Genomic DNA, 23,452 nt, shown 5'->3' with positions numbered 1-23,452 from the left:
GTTTCGCGGTTCAATAAGAAAGGGCGTTGCTACTAGCCTAAATTTTTTTTTTTGTTATGTTGGTACGTTCTTTATATGAACGTAGATATGTGAAGTTTCATTTCAATCTGTCACTTCATTCTTTGTTTACAAGCCATTTAGTATCGACGTGTCACAGTATTTTCCACAATAGAAAAAAATCAAGTATCGTGCAGTGATTGAATTTTTATTTTTGGAAGGTTTAAAAGCAAAGTAAGTTTATGAACGAATGTTGAATGTGTATAAGGACTTTCACCATCAATTAATACAGCAGAAAGATGGGATGTTCAATTTAAACGTGGCTGTACAAGCCTTGAAGACGATCTACTTCAAGGGCTCCCACAAACAGCAATAACCAGAAATCGTAGAAGAAATATAGTACATCGTCGAGTGACTGGAAGCGTTTTAGTAGAAGCCCCAGTCATCACATTGAGCAGTATAAACAATATTTTGACTGATGCCGCCTTTATTAACAATAGAACAAAGACACATTCGAAAGGGACTTTCTCAGCAACATTTAGAACATTTTCGAAAGCATAAAGTGACCTTTGCCCGTCGATCCATCACAATGGATGAGACTTGACTCTATAACCATGATCCTAAATTAAAAACGGGAGACGAAGAAGCGGTTTGGGCTTGGTTCTTCGGCTCCGCAACGAGTTCATGTACAGAAATCAGTTTTTGGGTTTGCAAAAGAAATTTTGTTTGTGGATCCAAGGCCCGTAGGGCAGCTTGGCTGTATGATAAAATGCAGATATTTGTTGATGATATTCGGTTTATCTGTTAGGCTTCATGAATAACGTTTATTTCCGCTTGAAAAAAACACACAGTGATCCGGTAGTTTAAAGGATTCACTGCTAAAAAAACTCTTCGCTCTGATCCTACACCGGTGTCCATTCTAGATCCGTTCGTGTAGATTTTAACGGTAGTCGATGATATAGTCGATTACTAATTTTCTTGAATTGAGTCTTATTTTTCTTAAAATTTTGTCTCACACCATAAGTGGGCTAACTCACCAAACCCCTACACTATCTAACCCACGGGTGCCGGGGTACAGGGTTAGGGCTGTGTGTGACTCGGTACCCAAAGGTACCGTCTATGTTATCTCAATCGATTTTCAGGTGTAGGAAAATTTAGAAAGATGAAAATTTCAAAATGCGATATCTCAGCGAAAAAAAATTATATTTGAGCAAACTCAACGCCATTTGAAAAAAGAAGGCTTTTATTTAAAGATACCATCCTTTAATTATGGTGAAAGAAAACATCTGCAAGGCTACATAACCTCAAATATGGGCAAAAACGGTGTTTTTTGCACTTTTAGGTTAGGATATCTCGAAAACCAGAGCTGATAGAGCAATTCTGAGGGCAGATTTGGATTCAGCGCATAATAAACCTTCGGAAATATATAGTCTGGTGTCTGGGTCTGAGATGCTGTCGGCCTGTGTTATCTTGAGCTGCACCTGAGGTAACTTTGATGGTAATAGATTTTACATTGCTTATACGAACGAATTGAGTTCTATCTGTGCGCTCCATGACCTCGAAATTTTGTGTTTTGCAACTAAAATAAATGCAAAAAAAAAATTTTTTTCTAGAGACTTTTATTATAAAAATCATAAACGATTTGCAAATATCTTTGACTTTCCAGGGCCACAATTTTATTGTGTTTAGTTTATTATTGCCGAGAGTGAAAATTTGGTTTCTTTGTGAATGATTACTTAGGCGGCTTCATGCCGGGTTTGAAACAGCAGTCGCTAGTCGTTATTAGTGATTATTTTTTAAATATAATAGGACTATGAATAAGTTCGGCGGGTGGGGTAGGACATCCCATTTGAGCGTTTCTAAGTATGTTTTGACCACTTGTGCAACATGTGGCCGAGCATTGTCATGTTGCAAAATAACTTTGTCGTGTCTATCGGCGTATTGCGGCCGTTTTTCTCGCAGTGCTCGGCTCAAACGCATCAATTGTCGTCGGTAGACATCCCCCGTAATCGTTTCATTCGGTTTCAGTAGCTCATAATACACAACACCCAGCTGGTCCCACCAGATACACAGCATAACCTTCAGGCCATGAATATTCTGCGCCGACGTCGATGTTGAAGCATGGCCAGGGTATCCATACGTTGCCCGACGTTTTGGATTGTCGTAATGGACCCACTTTTCATCGCCAGTCACAATTCGATGCAAAAAACCCTTTCTTTTGTGCCGTTGAAGCAGTTGTTCGCATGCCATAAAACGGCGTTCAACGTCTCTTGGCTTCAATTCATACGGCACCCAATGGCCTACCTTTCGGATCATTCCCATGGCTTTTAAACGTTTGGAAATGGTTGATTGATCAACTCCCAAAGTTTTTGCAACCTCTTCTTGCGTTTGAGCCGGATCTTGATCGAGCAATTCCTCCAATTCGGTATCCATGAACTTTGGCGGCGCACCCTCGCGTTCTTCGTCTTCCAAGCCAAAATCACCACTTTTAAAGCGTGCAAACCACTTCTGGCACGTTCGCTCAGATAGAGCATGCTCACCATAAACTTCCACCAAGATACGATGACTTTCGGCTGCTTTTTTCTTCATATTAAAATAATGAAGAAGAATTCCCCGCAAAAACACATTATTTGGCACGAAATTCGACATTTTCAAGTGTGGTAAAAATATTGTTGTTTACGCTTCAAATAAAAAACTTATACTGACGTTTGTGCCTTACGACAGTAGCTCTCCAATGAATGTTTGGAAATGTGGATCGATGGAATAATAATCAAGTTACGCCATCTGTTGTAAAACCGCACGAACTTATAAATAGACCTATTATTTTTTTAACTATTCCTCATATTTGTGTATTTTCGCCTCACCAATGAAGTGACTATTAATTGCTGCTTAATATTGCAGAAAAGTTACCCTCTATATTATCAATTTTTAAGTACATACAGCGCACATTAATTTGGATGTGCGCCTTTAGCCGTCGAAACCATTTTAGCTACGCTCTCGAAAAATATAAATTTGTGGCAGTATGTGGCATGCTGCTTGCACACACTTACATACATACTCATATGCCGCCCCACACTTTGTGCACTCCTTGTCGATTAGGTTTTTTGCTTATTTTCGGCTCAACTCTTTTTGGCTGATTTTCATTGGAACTAACGACAAGCATCTTTTGACATGATGACAGACCAAAAAGTGGTAGAAGCAGAAAGGCAGACACAACGCACGGGCATGCAACAGCTGCATCAGCATTGCGGACAATCCACTAAACGGCATGGGAGTTGCTCTGTTAACTCGATAAAGACATTAATCATTCGGAAGCTATTACAAAGCAAATTGATTGTCAAAGCTTAGAGAGGAGACTGTGCAATGGACAAACTGCCACACACACTTCGCACAATTGGCTGTGAAAATATTGCAGACAGCTATGCAAAGTATTTAATCGAAAAAGAGCTAGAAAGCTAAAAATACTTCGAGATCCGCAATTGAAATATATTCAATAGAGCTTTGAGCAATATATATTTTTTAGGGTTCTAATGACATGTGGCTTATTTATTTATTTTACATTAAAAAAAATTAATTTAATAAAAAAATTGAATTATAATAAAATTATAAATCATAAAATAAAAATTATAATTAAATTATAAAAAATTGCAAAAAATTGGACTAACGAAAAAATTGAAATTCATAATATGTGGAATGACTCCACTTCCACCTCCAAGTGTAGGTTGTGTGCCTAACTACTAAGTCACCTTTACTCAGGTCGCTGCCGTTGTGCTTGTCGGCAGCCCAAAACAGTTACTGCCAACATTACAGCAAACAACACACACGGAGTCAGCAGCTTGCAGGCAGGCAAGTAATGCATCTAATTAGCAACATTGAGTTACAAAGGACTACGCCTGCAACAAACTTTGCCGGATGGCAAAGAATTGTTGCATACAAGCAGGCGTCAACAGCACATATACGTATGTGGACGAATACGGGCATACACACATATTTATGTGTGGGTCGTGCGAGAGTTGTGAGTCGAAAAATAAAAGAAACAATGCTTTTTTTTGTGTACCAGTCTGACACGCTGCCTACCTAAGGGCGATGAAGGGACGGCGTACTAAGTCAGTAGAGGATAGTTTGTGTTTCAAGCACATCTTATGTATGTATGTGTGCGCGAACGTGGACATGTGGGGGCGTATTTGCAAACTTCAACTTTCAGACATAATTCAGGTTTCATGAGATATCTCATGTTGTTGTTATTACTACCACTCCAACCCTTTATTATTTCCCATTTGTGTGCGGGTTGAGTGCGAGGTAATAGAAGCTGCAAAACGCTCGTATGTACATACATATAAACCTTCAACTCTTCTTCTTAATTTTTGTGTAATGTAGTTGGAAGTGAGAAAATTAAAATTCTTTACTGTAGAGAAAAAAAAATTAGTTTCTGCTGAGCTCCGAAAAGCTGAAAATAAGCGTAATACCGTAAGAGGGCACAAGAGTGAGTGCATTAGAAGTTTTCGTACTTAGCTGAAAATGTTGCAAAAATTGGGTTATAAATTGTAAGCATAAAATTGAAGCTCTACGCTGAAGTTATACTGAGCTCGAAATTGAATTGCCAGTTGTTGTTGTTGTATGGTTCTAACTATGTTGGTGGCACAAAGTTTTGCGCAGTAGTTTAAAGTTTTTACTACTCTCACAAATAGGAAGCAGTTGACACAAAAGAAACAAAAAATTATAAGCTTTACATATGGAGAAACACATAGTTAGTGCTGCCATTAGTTTTGTTACAAGTTAAGTCCGTTATACAAGCAGATATGAAATTATAATACTTTTTTTAAAGCGGCTTATTTTATTTAATCATGTAAATATTAAACAAAATATTTTTAATTTCCATTCGAAATGGTCACCATTTGCTTTTACACAAGCCTTCAAACGATTAGGCCATTCAGCTATTGCAACACGCACGGTTTCCATAGATATTGACGTCGCTGCACGTCCCAAAGATTGGTTGAGACTGTCCATATTTCGTGAAGTTTTTGATAGGCCCTGTTCTCCAATTCTGACCACAAACTGTAGTCCAGACGGCCAAACTTTTGCGGCCATGAACCCAGGAATATTGTTTTTTATCCACTACTACTGATGGTTTTTACCTTACGGGCTGGAGCGGAATCTTGCTGGAAGATCCAACGCTCTCCATTGCAGTGAGTACTGCTCAACTGCTTCACCACGCCTTTTAAAACAACCTCCCGGTACACTGCCCCGGTCTTAACCCCTTTCTCGCAGAAATGAAGATGTGTATGAAGACACTCCCCAGCAAACCATTATGGAGGCTTTATAGTGGGCACGCTGAACCCTTAGAACAAAATTTCTTGCGTCTTTAGAAGTTTTGGCACAGATTTTGTCGTTTTGTTTATTAAAAACTTCTTCAGCAGTGAAAATTGTTTCATCTGTGAAAAGAATATTTTTATCTATGGCAAGACTTGAACTTTCACATCGCATAAGAAAACTACTACAAGGTGGCACAAAATTAATCATTCAATTTTGTTTTTGAATAACTTTTTTACTAAGTAAAAAAAAAAAAAAAGGTGTGTGTGTCAGCTCCGACACGCGACTGGGGTTTACTCCTTAAGAACGATTACCGTGATATTTAAAAATATATTTAATATGCAAAAGGAGTAAATGAAGACTTTTTCTATATTACTGGAAAAATATTTATTCTATTCGCTATAGTAAGCCACCTGGAATGAACAATTTTTTTGGGATTTTTCTTTTTTAAGCTGTCGTTGCAATGTCCACTTATAATAGCACTACAAATATCAAATAGGTATTTTTGATCCGTACTTAAATCTTTTTCACTGGATATATCTGGTAGTGTGAATATAATTGGTTTATAATTGACGAAAGAAAGCTTCTCACAATCCTTCAATTTTTTCTCTATTTCACCGTTAAAGCTTTCAGACGTAGAGCCATCAATGTATTCAAACAAATGTCTAAGCGGTAGTTCATTGGCGTGTAATTGGCAGATGAACCATTGTAAGGGGTTTTGAAGACAATCTCCTCCAAAGGTTCAGACGATATCACTGGTATATGTAGGTTCTCAACGAACGCACAAGCACTAGATAGGAAACGGAAATAAGCACCAAAATGTGGGCAGTGTTATTTTTGACTAGAAATTAGCAACCACAAGGAAATATATATTTCCTACAAGTTTGTACCAACAACCAAGCGCTACATGGCAGGCAGTGCTATTTCTCACTAGAATATAGAAAAAGGGCAACGAGTCACTTCCGTCAGCGTACACTTCCGGTGATTCACACGATTTTAATACCCATATTTTTCATACCATGGGCCTTATATATCGTTTCTTAAGGAGTAAACTCCAAAAAAATATATGTATTGCGAGTGATGGAAATCTTCATTATTTACATACATTTAATGAAAAAACACAAAGGTTCTTACTGGCTATTGACTTTGTGTTGGTATAAACCGTTTGTTAATAGAGTAATTAAAAAGGGAACTAAAGGAATTATTTTAGCGAATTAAATGATGTAAAAAAGAAGAGAATTGATTTTTATTTATTGTAAAATCTAACGATATGGAATTCCAGATCTCATCAAATTCGCGCAGAGTCTGAGCAATGACACATGGGCTGAAAAGTCCGGAGCCTAACACATAGATGGCACTAGTTTTATTGCATTAACCTCTTTTTCAATTAGTCCTTAAAACTTACTGCTTTTGTATTCATTATTTTCAAAACAATGGATCCAAAAGAGTTTCATGTTTTAATTTTACACTGAAAAAAAAAAATCGTTCTACAAAAGTGGTTGTTGTTGTTGTTGGTGAAGTGGTTGAGTATTTCTACCGAAATAATTCTAATTAGCGACCATCACCGTTTTACTACTACTGTTCTTTTGTTTCTAAGTCAAATCCATTTTGTGAAATCCAAGTTTGGCAGCAAATTCTTTATCTCAATGATCTGAGAACTCATTAATTTGCTGTGAGAAAGGCTTACCGAAAGAGCGAAGACTTGCCCTATCTAGCCCTGGACATTCACATAACTAGTGGAAAAGACTTTCCTCCACCCCTTCCGCTTGACAGCTTCTTCTTTCGGCTAAAGCATGATAGTGTGAAGCAATGGATACTTCTATTGTGTTGAGTGGAGTGGAGCAAGCTCCCACACCATAGTTTATCTTAGAACCGTCAGTGTAAATTTCAATATCGTATCTTTCAATCAGCTTCCCTTTACCCCATTCGGCTCTCGGTGGAAAACGTATCGTAAAGTCTTTCTTGAAGTTAAGGTCGGGGACTGTGCAGTCTGATTTGTTTTTGAGCAGCGAGGGTCCCTGTAGTAGGATCTTGCTGTGACCGTACGATCTTGTTGTCCAGCTTTCTATGTCCCTGAGTCTCACCGCGCTTCAAGTAGCGATTGTTTTTAAATGTAAGTGTAACGGTAATAGATGAGTTAGTACACTGAGCGCTTGAGCAGGACTGGTGCTAAGCGCTCCTATAGTTAAGATACACGCTGTTCTTTGTATCTTGTTCAGCTTAGTTTGGTTGTATTTCTTTTCTATTGCGGGCCACCAGACTAGTGCCGCATGTGTTAGTATTGGCCTTACAATGGCTGTGTAGGACCAATTTGATAGTTTTGGTTGGATACCCCATTTTTTCCAAGTGTTACAAAATGGGTGTTGAAATGTTAAAGTGGTGCTGGAATGATTGCGTTGCTCTTGATGAAAATTACGTTGAAGAATAAAGCTAATTTTGAACAAAAAAAGTGTTTCCTTTGTTTGGCCCGGGACTTTTCAGCCCACGTGTTACGTCTATGCTGTAGACCATTTGCAGTCTGCCTCTCAGGGAATTTATGTGTATATGTGTAGTGGATAAGTTGGTGAAAGATTGTCTGGGACAAAGTACAACTTGTAAGACTACCGAGCAAACATGGCGGAAATTGCACGAACCAACTTTAACAAACTACAATAAGAAAGTGAGAAATATAAAAAAAGTATACGTTTTCATACACAACATTGCCGCCGCATTAGTCATAGCACCCACGAAGTTGACTCATTAATTGACATTGACTTATTTTCTGGCTGAAGCTCAAAAGTAACGAATCAATCAAATAGTAACGAGGATAGATACGTAAATGAACAATTGCACATATAAGAGTATATCAATTGAAATTTGCACTACGAAGCATACACATACATATACGAGGTGTGGTTAGAAATAACGAGACTCACGCTGCTATAGAAGAAGTACGCAAGCAGCACACGCCCGCTGCTTACTTTCTTGAGCTAACTGGTGCCAGTTGGACACATCAAGTGAAGCCAAGTTCTTCTAATATGAAGAATGCTAAGTCATGAATTCCCCACCAGGACAATGAGTCTGCTCATTCGCATTGTCTGCCAAAAGGTTTCTAGGTAAGTGCAGCATGACGGTGTTAGACCAATCAGTTGGATTTTGCTCCGAGCGATCTTTATCTAATTTCTAAGTTGCAATCTTTTGAAAGGTGAAATCAGTTGAGGCTTTTAAGGAGAAAGCGGCACTCGCTCAGACGGAGCCGACAAAAAAATACTCTCAAACAACAGAAAATTCCTTCCCCTAGCGGAGATATGTATTTATATTCAAGATTATAATTAAGAAATACAAAAAATACAACGTCAGCCACATAATTTTCATAGCCACACCTCGTACATTAAGACTCCTTGTTTTCCCAAAGTATTTGCAATATAGATAACAATTATTTGGAATGCCAATAATTTATTGATAAGGCAATAGGTAGTTCATGGATTTAGTTGCACTTAATTTTAAATATCTTAAATTTCTTATTGTTTTTATTTCAATCATTCACCATTAATAATATATATTATAATTTTCTATTATACCTGTAGAGAGTAGCAAACGTATGGACTTTAGGCAAAATTTGCCTTTAAAAGCGAATTAATATCTCCGAATATGCTAGGAAATCTAGATAATGCAAGCCAGGTCGGTGAAATCGTTAATGGTAATTATGGTGCCGATACTGTAACAGCTAATTACGTGTAATTTTGGTTTCGTAGATTCCGTTCAGGCATTTTTGATGTTAAAAAAAATGTCGATAAAATCACAGAAATAATCGAAGTTAACCATCAAGTTAGAAGTCGTAGCATCGCCCGGGAGCTAATGATGGACCATAAAACAGTTTTACCAGGTATATACCTATGAAATGAGACTTTCAGCTATTAGTCCATAGATGTCGCTAGGAGTACTTTTAAACCTTCCCAAATGTCTTTTTCGTCTGTCATCTGTCAACAATATTTAGTTCATTGTTTGTTACTTTTCATACAACAATGCATTTTTGTCGCTCTTAAAAATGTCGAACTTCGTGCCTTCAAACTAGGATTTGCGGACATCGAAAAACCACTTGTGAAATGCTGCTCTCTCCCGGTTCAAAAGCAAGTCTTTTTTGCATCGAATCGTTACGGGTGATGAAAAATGGGTGTATTTCTCCAATCCCAAGCGTAAACGGTCGTATGTTCCGCCCGGCCACAAGCCAAAAACAAACCAAATCGCTTCGGTCACAAGGCAATGCTGTGTGTTTTCTGGGGTCATCGTGGTATGATTTGGTACGAGCTATTAATACCAAGTGAAACAGTTGACCAACGACAATTGGCCGATTTGAACAGTGCTATACACCGAAAACGTCCAGAATATGCCGGTCGGCGTCACAAAGTATTTTTTCTTGATGACAATGCACCGCCACATCGAACAAGAGCGACCCGGGAATTGGTGGAGACGTATGATTGGGAACCGCTGGTGCATGCGGCTTACTCACCAGACTTTACGCCTTCCGATTATCATTTGTTTGCATCGATGGGCCACGTACTTTCCGCGCAGCGCTTCAATTCTCACGAAGAAGCCGAAAAATGGCTCGATGATTGGTTTGCGGCCAATTTTTTTGGCGCGGCATTCACAAATTGCCTGAGAGATGGGAAAAATGTGTCGCTAGGGATGGCTATTATTTTGAAGATTCAATTTGTAACAATTTTCAACTTTTTGGGGACAGAACCGCTTGTCGGGCGAGCGTCGCTGGGGACGAGAGATATTGGAGTGCGCAATAAAGAAAATAAATACGTTGAACGGTTTAAAAACTAAGGTTTTATTTAACACAAGAAACAATTTTAATAAAATCAAAAAATAATTATAAACAAACTGCTGTCATTGCTGATGTTGAAATGCCTGAGTGGATTCCTTATTGCACGGATCTCACTTCCACTGTACGAAGTAATGCCTTCATCTTCCGTCTTATCAGATTCAAAGTAATATTCGTCAGAACTGTCACTATCTAACGTATCATCTCTAGGCCGCTTAGTCATCGTGCGTAGGATAAAATATATAAAAAGCCTGCTGGTTCCTCTGGCAGTGAAACTCGTTCTGGCTCTACCGTCGTCTCACATCGTAAGTTTACATTATAAGGAAGATAAGACTTCGTCGCTAATGAACTCTAATGTTTTTGAATGAAAACGTGACTCTTTTATTATACCTATGTGTTTCTTATCGCTCAGAATGACAGACGTCACGAGCCTTGCAGCTACCAACTAATTTCGGCGGCTATATGCCGACGCACGTGAGGAACGAGAAAACGGATTGGGCGGTTATATGCCGACACTCGTCCCCAAAGTGTTAAGCCATTTGCGTAAAAATTTTACCCAAAAAAAAAAGAAAAGGATTCCCTTTCGCTAAACTAATATTTCATCAAATTTGTTTAAAAATTAAAGTAGGAAGAAATTGTTCTCAAACGCATAGCTTTAGCCTATTTATACATACATATATCTGTACATATACACTAGTATCAGTTGTTGTTTTATTTATGTATTCAAACACATAAAATATAATAATAAATAACTCTACTGCATACAAACTTTTACAGCTCTAACTACAAGATCTTCAGCTGATACCGCGTCTTAAGCATTCCATTTTCATTCCATAGTCTAAACTAAGTGTTTGGTTAAAAGTCTGTATCCGAAAAATGATAGTTCTCTAATTCTATTAACTGCTTGCTTTTGTAATTTGCTCATTTCAAGCTTGAAATACTCCTACTCACAGATTAAACTTTTTTCTGGGTAAAAACTTGCATCTTGAGAAAAAAGAGAACAATGAGTTGACTATAAAACACTAACAACAAGCATTGACGTGATTGCATGAAAAAGTTTCATTTCGATCTTCTTCTTGTTGTGCGCTCTCAAAATTAAGTTCACTGCATTTCTGCATACTATGTATCTCGCTCTACTTGCACACAAAAATTAATGTAGTCTCAAAACAATTAAGTGAGAAAATTCAATTATGCACGAACTCACATACACATGCATACATGTACATGCACATACATGCTTTAAAAAATGATAACATTTTATGCATATAATACAGCAGTTGTGCTTACCCTTGGCCGTGACGCTGCCTGCCTTGGCATTCATTGTCGACGTCACCTTATCAATTGACATTAAATGGCAAAGTGACGCCGACGGCGACGCCATTGACAGCCACCAGCGTATCGGCATGTAGATGTACAGTTTCAATGCTTCTTTTCTACAACAAAAAAAAAAAAAGAACACCTATTTAGTTTGTGTGTGTGCGTATGCGGAGCAGAGCTTTTAAACATAAAATTATTTCAGGAAATTTCCAAAAATAATCTCTTGAATATATGCAAATGGCGACGGCATCGGTGTAAGCGAAAGGCGTGCAAACATATTTTATGGATATTTATGGCAACTTTATAGCAGCTAAGTGCATATTTTTATTTGCATTTCTATTCATTCACACTTGCTTTGGTTACAATTTTCCTTTGAGTGCGTTTGAGTGTTTGTTACCCGCCTTTTGGCCAAGCAAATTTGCATGTCTGTGCATTTAAGAATTTTTACGCTCACAGCCACTAGTGCTTTTGAAATGAAATTATACTTTTTTTTTTTATAAAAGTATTTTCACTTTCCTTGAATTGCTGCGAATGGCTTTTATTACCGTCTCAGAATATTTGCTGAAAGTGACTGCTCGGAATTGCTTTCAAGTGTCATGCACACTGAATTTTTTCTGTATACATAAATAAATGTCTGGAAATCTTCTTTAGTGAAATATTTGTGAGAAATAGCTAATGATAACTCAAGTGAATTTTTGAAATAGTCAAAAATCGGTAGAGAAAATTTACGCTATTTCACTTGGATCTCGTGACTGCCGCGCATATACACACGAGAAAAACGACATCGCGGCTTGTAAACGGCTACAAAGTTATTCTGCACCAAATGGAAACTTATGATGAGCTAACAGTGCGATGTGTTCCGATTCATAAAGACTTTAAAGCCAATAAGAGACTTGAAACTAGAGCCTAAAAGCACTGCATGATGCTTTCTGTTTAACATCTGAGTGTTACACAGCGGAATTGCAAAGCCGTTGAAAGGAAACTCAGTTTGCCGTCAAAACAAAGAGATTCACTACTCTTTTTCAGAAGACCTCTGACAGGCTTTTACAACTTAACTGTAAGAATTTAGAAACTCTAACTGGTTACGGAACACTGCCGGCTGAGATATTGCTGAGCAATTGAGAAGAATATCAGCTTGGCGCTCGCTGTTGGAAATTAAAATGAAAAATGCAATGAAAAAGGTGCAAGAGAAAATCTAAAACTTAACCGAGAAAATCTAATACATCTTACTGGTTGCCTGATGGAAAGCTGCAGGTTAAGGTACAGTTTAGCAAGAAGCTGGTACTTGACTAAAAATGGATTTCAGATTTTGTGTGTTGACTGAACAACGTCAAATCAAATATTTTCTGTTTGCGCGTCCGCAATAATCTTGGAGTGCGAAATTCATCTCCATAAATATTTAAAGTGACACATTCGAAAGCGCTAAACATCCTTAGAATTTGCGGAACACTCGAAAGTGCTGAGCTGTCTGATAGTCATTGACTTTGAATTGATTTTTTGCGAGTAAGCGCAACGATGTTTTTACGCTACAAAAAATGCAGTTATTTTCCGCGAATTTCATTGATTTGGGGGTTTTTTTTTGAAAATGGTTTGGAATGTGAAAGGGGTAAGAATTTATTTAGTTGACTTAATTAGTTTCAGAATATCATATTCCGATGGTATTTTTCCCCACTCTTTTCGGATGAATCTTATTAATTCAGTTTTATTAGTTGGCGATCTTTTTCCTACTTTTATTTTTAAATGAACCCACAAATTTTCGAAAGATATTCTTGACAAACTGTATGTAAACACTTGCGCAACTAACCTAAATTTCTTAAAATAAGTTTAATATTAGTTTGGGGAAAAAGAAATCCATTATTTTTGCATACAATTTTTACGCAAATAGTTTAAAACTGTTTTGAGGTCGATCTTTAGCTCCTGGGCGATGCTACTAACTGACTACTAACTCGCCGGTTAACTTCGATTACTGTGACTTTATCTACATTTCGGCACCATAAACAGCAGTCACAATTTCAGCGGCCTGGCTTGCATTTTCGCATAGATCATAGAAAAACTATAAAATGTCCCGAATTTTCTCTTTTTGTGACTTCCATTGTTGATACCCTGTAACTCACAACTGCACCGAACAAACAAAAAACAGCAATTTTTTTAGTGTGAAATGTCACCTTCACAACGAGCATAAATTTTATATTTTTTGATCGATACCTTACGAGTTATCGATCACTACAGCCATCTATCGAGAAAATAATGGATTTATTTTTCCCCCAAACTAATATTTGGAAAAGTCGTATTTACTGACCGATTTGATTTAAATTTAAATTATTTTTTTTTGTACAATATTTCAATTTAAATTTAGATTTGTTATTACATATTTTTACATCTAAGATCTCGTAGTTCTTTATGCGCACATCAACTAATATTTAAAATTTTACTCTAACACATTTTATGTAAAGAGAAATTGCAGAAGAAAAATTATCTAACTTGGTTAATCTTGGAAAAAATTGCTTTTAACTTGCACAATATTTGACTGATTTAAACTATCTAAAGTTAGAAAGAGTTGCTCAATTTATAGCAAATAGCAGATTTTCCTTATAAGAAGTAGAGATCGAGTCTGTAATCACATTTCAGAGGTACTGACCACCGTACCGTTTTGTGTGTGACTACCCTTAGATGAGTTATGTGGTCGCCGTATGGTTGGTGCGTGACCACTATTCGGTAGTGCGTAGGTTCGAAAATCCATGCTTGACACAGTAAAATGATAGAAAAAGTTTTTTCTAACAGTAGTCGCCCCTCGGCAAATCTCCGAGTGTATTTTTGCCATGAAAAAGAAGCCTCATAAAAAACCATTTGGCGTTCAGAGTCGACTTAAAACTGTAGGTCTCTCTATTTGTTGAACAACATCAAGAACGCACACCACAAATAGGGGGAGGAGCTCGATCAAACACCCAATGAAGGGAGTAAGCGCCAAGTATAAATAAATAAGTAAATTTGATACAAATACTCAGCTATATATAAGTACAACGTGGCACAAAATTAATCATCCAATTTTGTTTTTAAATAACGATTGTACTACATAAAAAAAAAGATTTTAAATAATGGAAATCTTTACTTTGACCTTTACGCACTCCATTGCTTGTATCTTTTTTGTAGACTGCAGCTGTCTAGTTCGCAAGTGTCAAATATGATTGATGCACAACATCATTGGCAAAAATTATAAATTCAGATTTCATTAATTTTGTGCCACCTTGTACTATCTAAGGTAACTTTTTTAATATAATATTATATAATATTTTTTTTTAAGGTGCCAACACATTTTAAATAGCACCGGATTACTTTTGACAAAAAGCGCGTAATAAAACCAAATATCTGCAACACCTGGGCTGGCAACAATAAATTTCAAACTGAGCCATGCTAAGTTTTACTTATCTCACCACATACACGTGTTGCACTGCTGGTGAGGGGGGGCTGTTGCATATCTGCTAATGGTCAACAAAGCCAAAAACTGCTCACCACCACTCAAACGCATGTATGTACATATGTATGTGCGACTATATATAGACAACATTTTCATATAAAACCACTTGACCACAAAAACTTGGCAAGGCGTATGGAATAGAGCGTGCGGCTGTGACGCTAACAACCAAAGCGCACACGCTGGACAGGCAGTGCTAATATACGTGCATATGTTTGTGTATATATACATAAATATATATAAAGATGATATACATGTGAATGCATAACTGTTTGTTTGGTCTATATCATATACGTTAAAATTTTGGAGAGAGTTGTGAGGAGCAAAACCGCGAAGGTTGAATTGCTGCGAAAATCTGTATTTACGTGGCGATTTGTTTCAGAAAATAAATATTATATACTAGTCAAAGGGCCCCGCCGACAATGGGATCAAACCATTTTGTGCAAAAATTCGATTAAAAAGCAGTAAATAGTAGCAACTGTTTTAAAATTCCATATGAAATTACTAATCTGTGTAAAACAAATTGCGAAAGGTGTATCATAATTTTTCAGTGTATACTTTCAGGCGGGATAGTTTTAAGAGCAATGCAATTACATAACGGGGGTCCTTTATAATTTGCGAAAAAATCTGTCCGTTAGGTGGCGCGATGTTGCGTTTAATTTTAGTGCATTATTTTGAATTCGACCAAAAATAAGAACACCCGAAGAAAACGGTTTTATCGATTTTACATTTTTTTAAGGCGTCTTCGATTCACCAAGCGTTAGCAAGCGGCAAATGGATGAAGCAACTGGTATAAATAAACAACTGTTGGTAGCACTGGGAAACAGCTGTCAAGAATTACATTTGCCTGGAAGGACTTAAGGGGTTATACGCAGTTATGACTTTCAAAAAAATCGATTTTTTTTTTATTGCATTTTTGTAATGTACATATATTCAAAAGTATACGCACGAAATTTGAAGTAGCTCTAAGCAATACTTTCGGAGTTATACCTAAATATGTAGAGATGCCTCGGCACGTTTTAAGGTAGGTATTGAAACTTTAAACGTGTTTTTTTCAAAACGGCATTTTTCAAGTCGGTGTACACGATATCTCGAAAACGGCTTGTTTGATCGGTCAACCGTTTTAACTCAATCTTTAAAGATACATTTTCTAGTAATTAATCGTTCCTTTTGTAAATCTGATACTTATTTTCCATTTTATAATCAATTTACGGCCAAATTTTAACGTAAAAATCGAAATCATTTCTTTTAATAAAAAGCTGCCATTTTGTGAAAATTCACTATTTTGATTAGCCGAACGATTAATTACTAGATAATCTAATATATTAACAAAATTTGTTTGGTTTTTTGATTTCAGATAATCCAATCCTGAGTTACGATGTACACCGTAAATCGTTTTTTTTTAAAGGAGGTTCCAGAAATCGCCTGCAGCGCGCTCTATAATCAACATTTTCATAAATAAAAAAATTTTCAAATTAAAATATTCTGAAGTTTCTTCAGGATAAATCCTTGACAACCCGTCTTTTATTTGCTTCATAACTGCGTATAACCCCTTAATGAGTGCTAGTAAGACTGCGTTCATCTGCGTAGGATATATTTTGTTGTTGCTTTCCATGTAATTCGCTAAGTCTCCCAGTGTTCTCTTCGAGGTTGGATGCAAAAAGAATATAACTTTTGTAAAGAATTTTAAAATCTTATATTCTGTATAGTTTTTGGTAAGTTAGCGCTTTTTTGAATGTCTTCCGACTGAGTTTGATAAAAAAAAATTTTCAATTTTCCAGCGCTATTGAATCGCGTAGCATTCCTTGGTTAAATGTAAAGACCAAAAAATACAATATTACTGAAATTTTTCTCAAAACTATTTTTTTTGAACTGGTGATCACTGTAACTTAAAAACCGCTTGGTAGATTTCAATAAATTTTATACTGCTTTTGAAAAACACAACATAAAAAATTCGTGCCTGATCGAAGGATTGTTTTTTTAAATTTCGATTTTTTTAAACAATTAATTGCCGGATTTTTTCTCGAAAATCTGAAAAATATTTCCCTAGGCCGCCATATTGTTAATTTTGAAAAAAAGCTTCGATCAAGCACAAGATTATTTAATAATAAAACTAATTTCTCTTGCCCGATTGATCTTAGATGAATCTCCAAGGACTTGTGAAGATCACCGCAAGGGACTTCTGGAGAAACGTACTCAACACAAATAGCGATACGTTTTACAATTATTTGGAAATTTGTTGGAAATTTAGCTAAAGTCAAGTCGAAATATGATGCATTAATGCTATGTTTTTATTTTTGTAAAATAAAGCAATTGACGAGCACAAACATTTTTTGAAAATCATAATTTTTTCGGGCCTCTGACTACCTCTAACTCAATACAACAATCATATTACAAGAGGCTCGCAGGAACTGCGTCTGCCTACAAGTATTTCATGGTTATGGTTGAGAGCAACCACTGTAGCCTACCCTAACGTACGCTTCTTACATGAATGGTTACAGTGGCAAGATCGCAGGGTTATGCGTGAGAAAACCTTCTGATTTATTAGTGTACGCACTAGACGACAAAATAAAAATAAAAAAATATTACGTATGCAAAAACACTTCAATAAAAATAAATTTTACATTTTTTCTGTGAGTGACATTGCAACGCATGCCGGGCACTAGCTGGTATATGAATACAAATGTGTGAAGGACATGCTTCTCTGTCCGCGACAACAACACAACAAAATTTATATGTTGGTAATATATTTTAAATATCCTTGAGCAATGCACGTTGTAATGCTCGTACTCATGCATAAACACTCTACACACTCGAATATGTGTGTGTATGTACTGCTGGCATGCGTTCCTTCTGTGTACTGAGGGCCTTCGCATAACACAATGTCTGCCCGGTTGAAAATGTTGTATTTTCATTAAGCGTCATTTTGTATTCAGTTGCAGGTCAAGTCCCTTGATTATTTTAGTGCAAAAGTTTCCACTCACTAAGTAATTCTAACAGACTTTTCGCTTTTTCGGTTTTAACTTGAACAAGGTTTGTTTCTATTTGTAGTTTGGAAATGAGGCGAGAAGTTCAGGAAAATATACTCGCTTGGCGGAAAACAAAGAGGTTAGTGCTTCATTTCATATTTATTTATTTGTAATGTAATGAGCCTCTCCATGAAAATGCAGTAAGAAAAAGTGGATGTGCAATATTTCTTTTCTTACTGCATTTTGCGCAATAGTCATTTTCGTCATTCACAAAAAAAAAAAAAGAAAAAAATATATATTTATTTATTTATATCTATTTTCGCTTTATTATTATTTCTATCTAAACTCTTCCAGACCAATATTTCAAACCCTTCCGAATTCCCATATACAAATCAACAACTGAAAACTGCCATTTGTACTTTGTTCCTCTGTAAAGAGCCTCTTAATTGCAGCGGACAGTCCAAGCAGCCACTTGCGTTCACACATCGCTACCAGACATTCAACATAAATCAAATCAAACCCACAGAACGCGAACACCACAGCAAAAAAAAAAGAGTGAAAAGAGAGCGCGGGACTAAGGTGTTGCTGTCCTTCACACAATTTGCAAGTTGTCTGGCTGAATTTGCGTTTGCGAGTGTATGCGTGAAAGCATAATATTTGTGTGCTCTATTCAATGCGCGCTGATTGCATTTGCAAGTTGCTTTGCTTATAGGACAGTCGTGCATGCGTGCGGGAGATACGCAGGCGAGCACATACAGATGTTATGTGTAGTGGACAATGACGTGTAGCTTTTCCCGCGTGGCGTATACGTTACGTGGTAAAAAGTGTAGTAAGAATTATAGTAATAAGGTTAACGTTACATTTGTGTTCACCTTGAATTGCATAAGAACAAGAGAAAATCGATAACTTGTTGGAAGAGTGGATCATTTTTGGAGTGATATAATTTTGGCGCAGTGATATGGGATGAATTAAAAGTATGAGTGGAGCGTAAATATAATGTATGATTAATGGGAAGAAAAGGGTTATTGGAAGTCGACAAATATTTTGAAAAATTACATAAAAATGCAAACAAATGGTAGTAAATATTACTTGCTTAGCCGATACCCGGCATGCATAAGCTTTCGCTCAGTTTGGAAGAAACAAGCAGATTGGAATTTAGCTTAGAGGCTTCAGGCACGATATACATTCACAAGACAAATGTAACCAAAATTCGACAATAACATTATGACAGTGTGAAAAAAAAAATTAAATGCTTTAAATAAACGAAGCCAAAACTAAAGCGCTAGTTTCAATTATTTACTTCGGACTCTGTTAGACACAATGTGGGTCAAATACTAAAAATCGGTGACTATAGTTTCGAAATAGTGAAGGAATTTAAATACCTTGAGGTAATCATTAATCATGATAACAAAATTTCTGCAGAAATCGGCCACAGAATTCTTATGGCCAACCGCTGCTATTTTTCGCTGTGTCAACACCTAAAGAGTCGCCTCCTAGACAGAAAAACAAAGATTTCCCTGTATCGCTCAATTATAATTTCCATCTTACTATATGGTAGTGAAACGTCGACACTCAAAGATGCAGATAAACAAAAGCTACTGATTTTCGAGAGGAGAGTTCTGCGAAAACTTGTTGGCACGATATGCGATAAAGGCGCGTGGCGGAAACGCTACAATCATGAACTCGATAAAGTATATGCGCACCCATCTGTGATAACCATATGATCTTGATCAACAGACTGAGATGGGCAGGTCACATATTGCGGGCTAAGACGGATTACCTACCTCAACAAATACTCTTCACTAAATGCCACAGACAGAGAAGAAGGGACCGCCTGCCGCGTAGATGGATAGACGGCGTAGAAGAAGACGCAGGCTTATTGGGATTTTGGACATGGAGGACACAGGCACGAAACTGAGACAATTGGAGGCATATGCTATAGCAGGCGCAGACTCGACCAGGGTTGTCCAGCCATCAATAATGATGGCACCTTTTCTTTATTAATATTAATATTTTGGTCCCTATGCCAAGATTGGAATCCTCATTCCAGCACCTCATTGAAAAATTGGACTCGCCTTTCAGCGTTACGAAAAAAACGATACTATGCTGGTTTAGTATGTGATTGACGATGGTACAGTGATTTTCAAACTAAATTTTCGTTCATATTTTTTCATGTCAATAATGATAACGGCGGCTTCTAATGCGTTTAATAAGAGATATCTGGTCCTCCGGAGAGATACCATCGGAACTGAAAGAAGATGTAATTACTCTTCTCCCGGAAAAGGGTAATTATCCGAGTGCAAAAATTGGAGAGGGATAACGTTGCTCAGCATGATAAACAAAATGATAGCCCATATAATTTTCAAAAGGCTGAACATCTCGCTGATACACGATTTACACAATGAACTACCCGGCTTTTGCCCACATCGCTCATACATCGATCACGTAAACACCCTAAGAGTGACTATTGAGCAGTGGGTGGAGTGGCGTTCTCCTCTATATCTTTATATCTTTGCTTCATCGATTTCGACACTTTAAGGCATGATGCAATTTGGAGTGTTCTCGCTTGCAAAGGAAGGTCCGAAAAAATAATCAGGCTTGTAATGGAAATTATAATGAAAATGCTTTGAGCGCTAGTTTTGAAGTACAAACCGGGGTCAGACAGAGTTTTGTGCTTTCGCCGCTGTTATTCTATTTAGTCTTGGACCAAGTTATGCAACAAGTTTCCGCGGAGAATAGAGGAATAAGCTGGGGTTTGAAGCGATATCTAGAAGGCCTGGACATGCGGAGAAGGCCAAGGCCTTGAAGGCCAAGCACTCGCACATATCTTCAAAGTTTCATTCGGTCAGCCTTTTTGCAGCTCAAAGAGAGCTAGAAGTCAAACAAGACTTATGTGCATTAACACCAACGAAAAGCAAGCTATTCAGGTACCTGGCACCCCCTTAGAAGTAGTAAATTAATTCTGCCATTTCGGCAGCATTACCACAAAAAATGGCGCATCAGCAGCATATATTCGCAATCTCATATCAAAAGGACGTTTTTACTTTGGCATGCTGGATAAAGTCTGGAGATCATTGCACATATACAGGAGTACGAAGTTGCGGTGCTTGAGATGTAACTTCCGACGCACTAACTCGTTAAAAACATGGCGCCATCAAAAACATTTTAAAGACGCCAGTCTTGTTTATTTTGGACTTTACCTTGTAGTTCTGGAAACTCCATGCCATTCAATTTCCAAACTCGTAGCTATGTTTATCGGTCATTGGACGATCGGATCACATGCGAAAAAGCTAGGTTTACCATTTAGCCTCCATTGCAGAAACTGTGGGTGCCTTTTCAGAGGAGGAGACGATTGAGCACCTCTTCTGTTAATGTCCAGGTTTGGCAACCAGAGAATTATAAACACTTGGTGCTCTTTCTTTGACAGCCTGGAGCAGTGCGCCAGCCTAAATCCCATCTAACTTCGCTATAGCATCAACAAAAATATATTTGCCTTCTCTTTCAGAAAAAAATGTATACATATCTACAACTAATTCTCCGTTGGACATCTCTTTCAAAAGCTTAGGTTTGGCACCCGGGCATGGCAAGACAAAATGCCACAAAGGCAAAGCAAAAAAACCGTCGCCCATTATTTATTATAATGCACACAAAGCTGGAGTCGATTGCATGTATAAAATAGTCACACATTTCATTGCACCGTTTTGTATTTGCAAGGAAGTTTTTGGGCTCAGAAAAAGTGATGTGGGACGAAAATTTTTGACGACTACATTGGCCCTTGCAAACATCGAAAATCGTATCCAGCCGTTATTTCTCAATTCACTACTCGTTTGGTTATGAAATCAATTTTCAACAAACCAATTACTATCCCGGGAATATTGTAGTCAACCAACCAACCGGAGGCGATACACTCACAGCAAAGAGAGATTGCCGTCTTTGTCTACAAGGAGGTGAAATGCTTCGTCGAAAAACTCTTATACATTTACATGCTTGTCTTCCACCGAATCCGTAAATGAATATCATTTCATATTTTAACATAAATTTCATTGTAATCAACTTTTTTCTCTTTTTATGTATTCAACCTTCTTCGAAATGAGTCAAATTAAAGAACAAAACAAAAAAATACTTTTTTTCACAAACCAAAATATTTTCAGCGATTATTTTTATTTCTGTAGGTAGCTCATTGCATGCCAAAACCAATGAAAAAGGTAAGGAATTAAATGAATCATAAATGTGGCGTATTCGCCACATAGTCCCATACAAATACATGTAAATACATAGGGGTCACGCCAGGTGCCTGAGGTGCCAAACTGAAGTTATAATTTTTTAAATCCTTTTTTTCGCCCTGTTCGAGGATCCTTTTTAAAAGGTTATATCCATGCATTGATTAAAAATTAAATTTTAGGAAACTCCCTAGAAGCTCAAGTCGTTAGCTATAACAGAAATATATTAAATTCACGTCCAAAGTCGAAAAAGGTCTGGCCAGATCTGGGTACCCAACGGAGGGTTTGTGAATTTTATTAACCAGCGACATTTGATTTTTCAACCAACTTTCCTCTCCCTAAATTTTTATCTAGCTGATACCATTTTTCTGATGTTGAACAGTTTGGCCAAACGTAGGGTATATTATTTAATGTAAAATATAAGAATCTAATAAAATAATTTAATTTATTCAAGTTTTTTAATATCACTATCGCACCCTACTCAAATTCGGTAGTAATTCACCTCCAAACTTCTTTAAATTTTATTCACTCTCCTTATGCGATGGCCTAATTTAACTTTTCCTTAATGAGCGCACACACCGCCATTACGCACTGAACGACACGTCAATGTGCAAATCGCTTAGCACTTCCGCCATCTGACACCTCAGGTTTGCACAGGCCAATAGCGCAGTCGGAGGGTCGACAACTGGACACAAAACAAACCACACAACACTGATAAATGTGTCACTCGCTTACTTTTTTGGCTTGTTTTCTTCCTCTTGCAGGGTTCCATTATCGTTTCCGTTTAAGGTACATACACACACATACATACATAGTACTTATTCAAGTACACTGGTCACAAGTACTCGAGCATAATTAGGACAAGAAGAGCAGCGAATCAGAAATTAAAAATAAAAATGGCAAATAGCAGAAAGCTCTCAAAAAATTTTGGAGAGAAAAGAAAAATCGTAAAAAAGTGTAATAAATTTTGAAAATCTCATTAAAGGATCCATACAAACTGAGCCAAGTGCTGTGCATTCAACAACAAGGCATCGCGAATACGCCCCGCTGAGTCTTTTCACGAACAAGGTAGTACACGATTAAGCACTGTATATATGCTCACTTGTATAGGGTCCTTTAAGATCGAGCTTCAGTTTTGGTATTGGCTTATTTTGACCGATGTCATAATTCCAAGGCATTATTTTTGGACAGAGGACAAGTTTTATAATAGAAATAATAGAAATTTGCTACGAATAATTTCGCAGAAGAAATCATCTCTTCATCTGCTCAGGAGAAAGGCTATGTGTGTAACTTGACAAAATTGCCGTAGTTGGGTTTTAGGCAATGTGTGGAACCTTTGCATTTCTCTGACGGTACTGTT

Source organism: Anastrepha ludens, chromosome 2, assembly GCF_028408465.1.
Source record: "Anastrepha ludens isolate Willacy chromosome 2, idAnaLude1.1, whole genome shotgun sequence".
NCBI classification, from domain to species: Eukaryota; Metazoa; Arthropoda; class Insecta; order Diptera; family Tephritidae; genus Anastrepha; species Anastrepha ludens.
The sequence above is the reverse complement of the archived record's forward strand: the minus strand, read 5'-3'. Positions refer to the sequence as shown.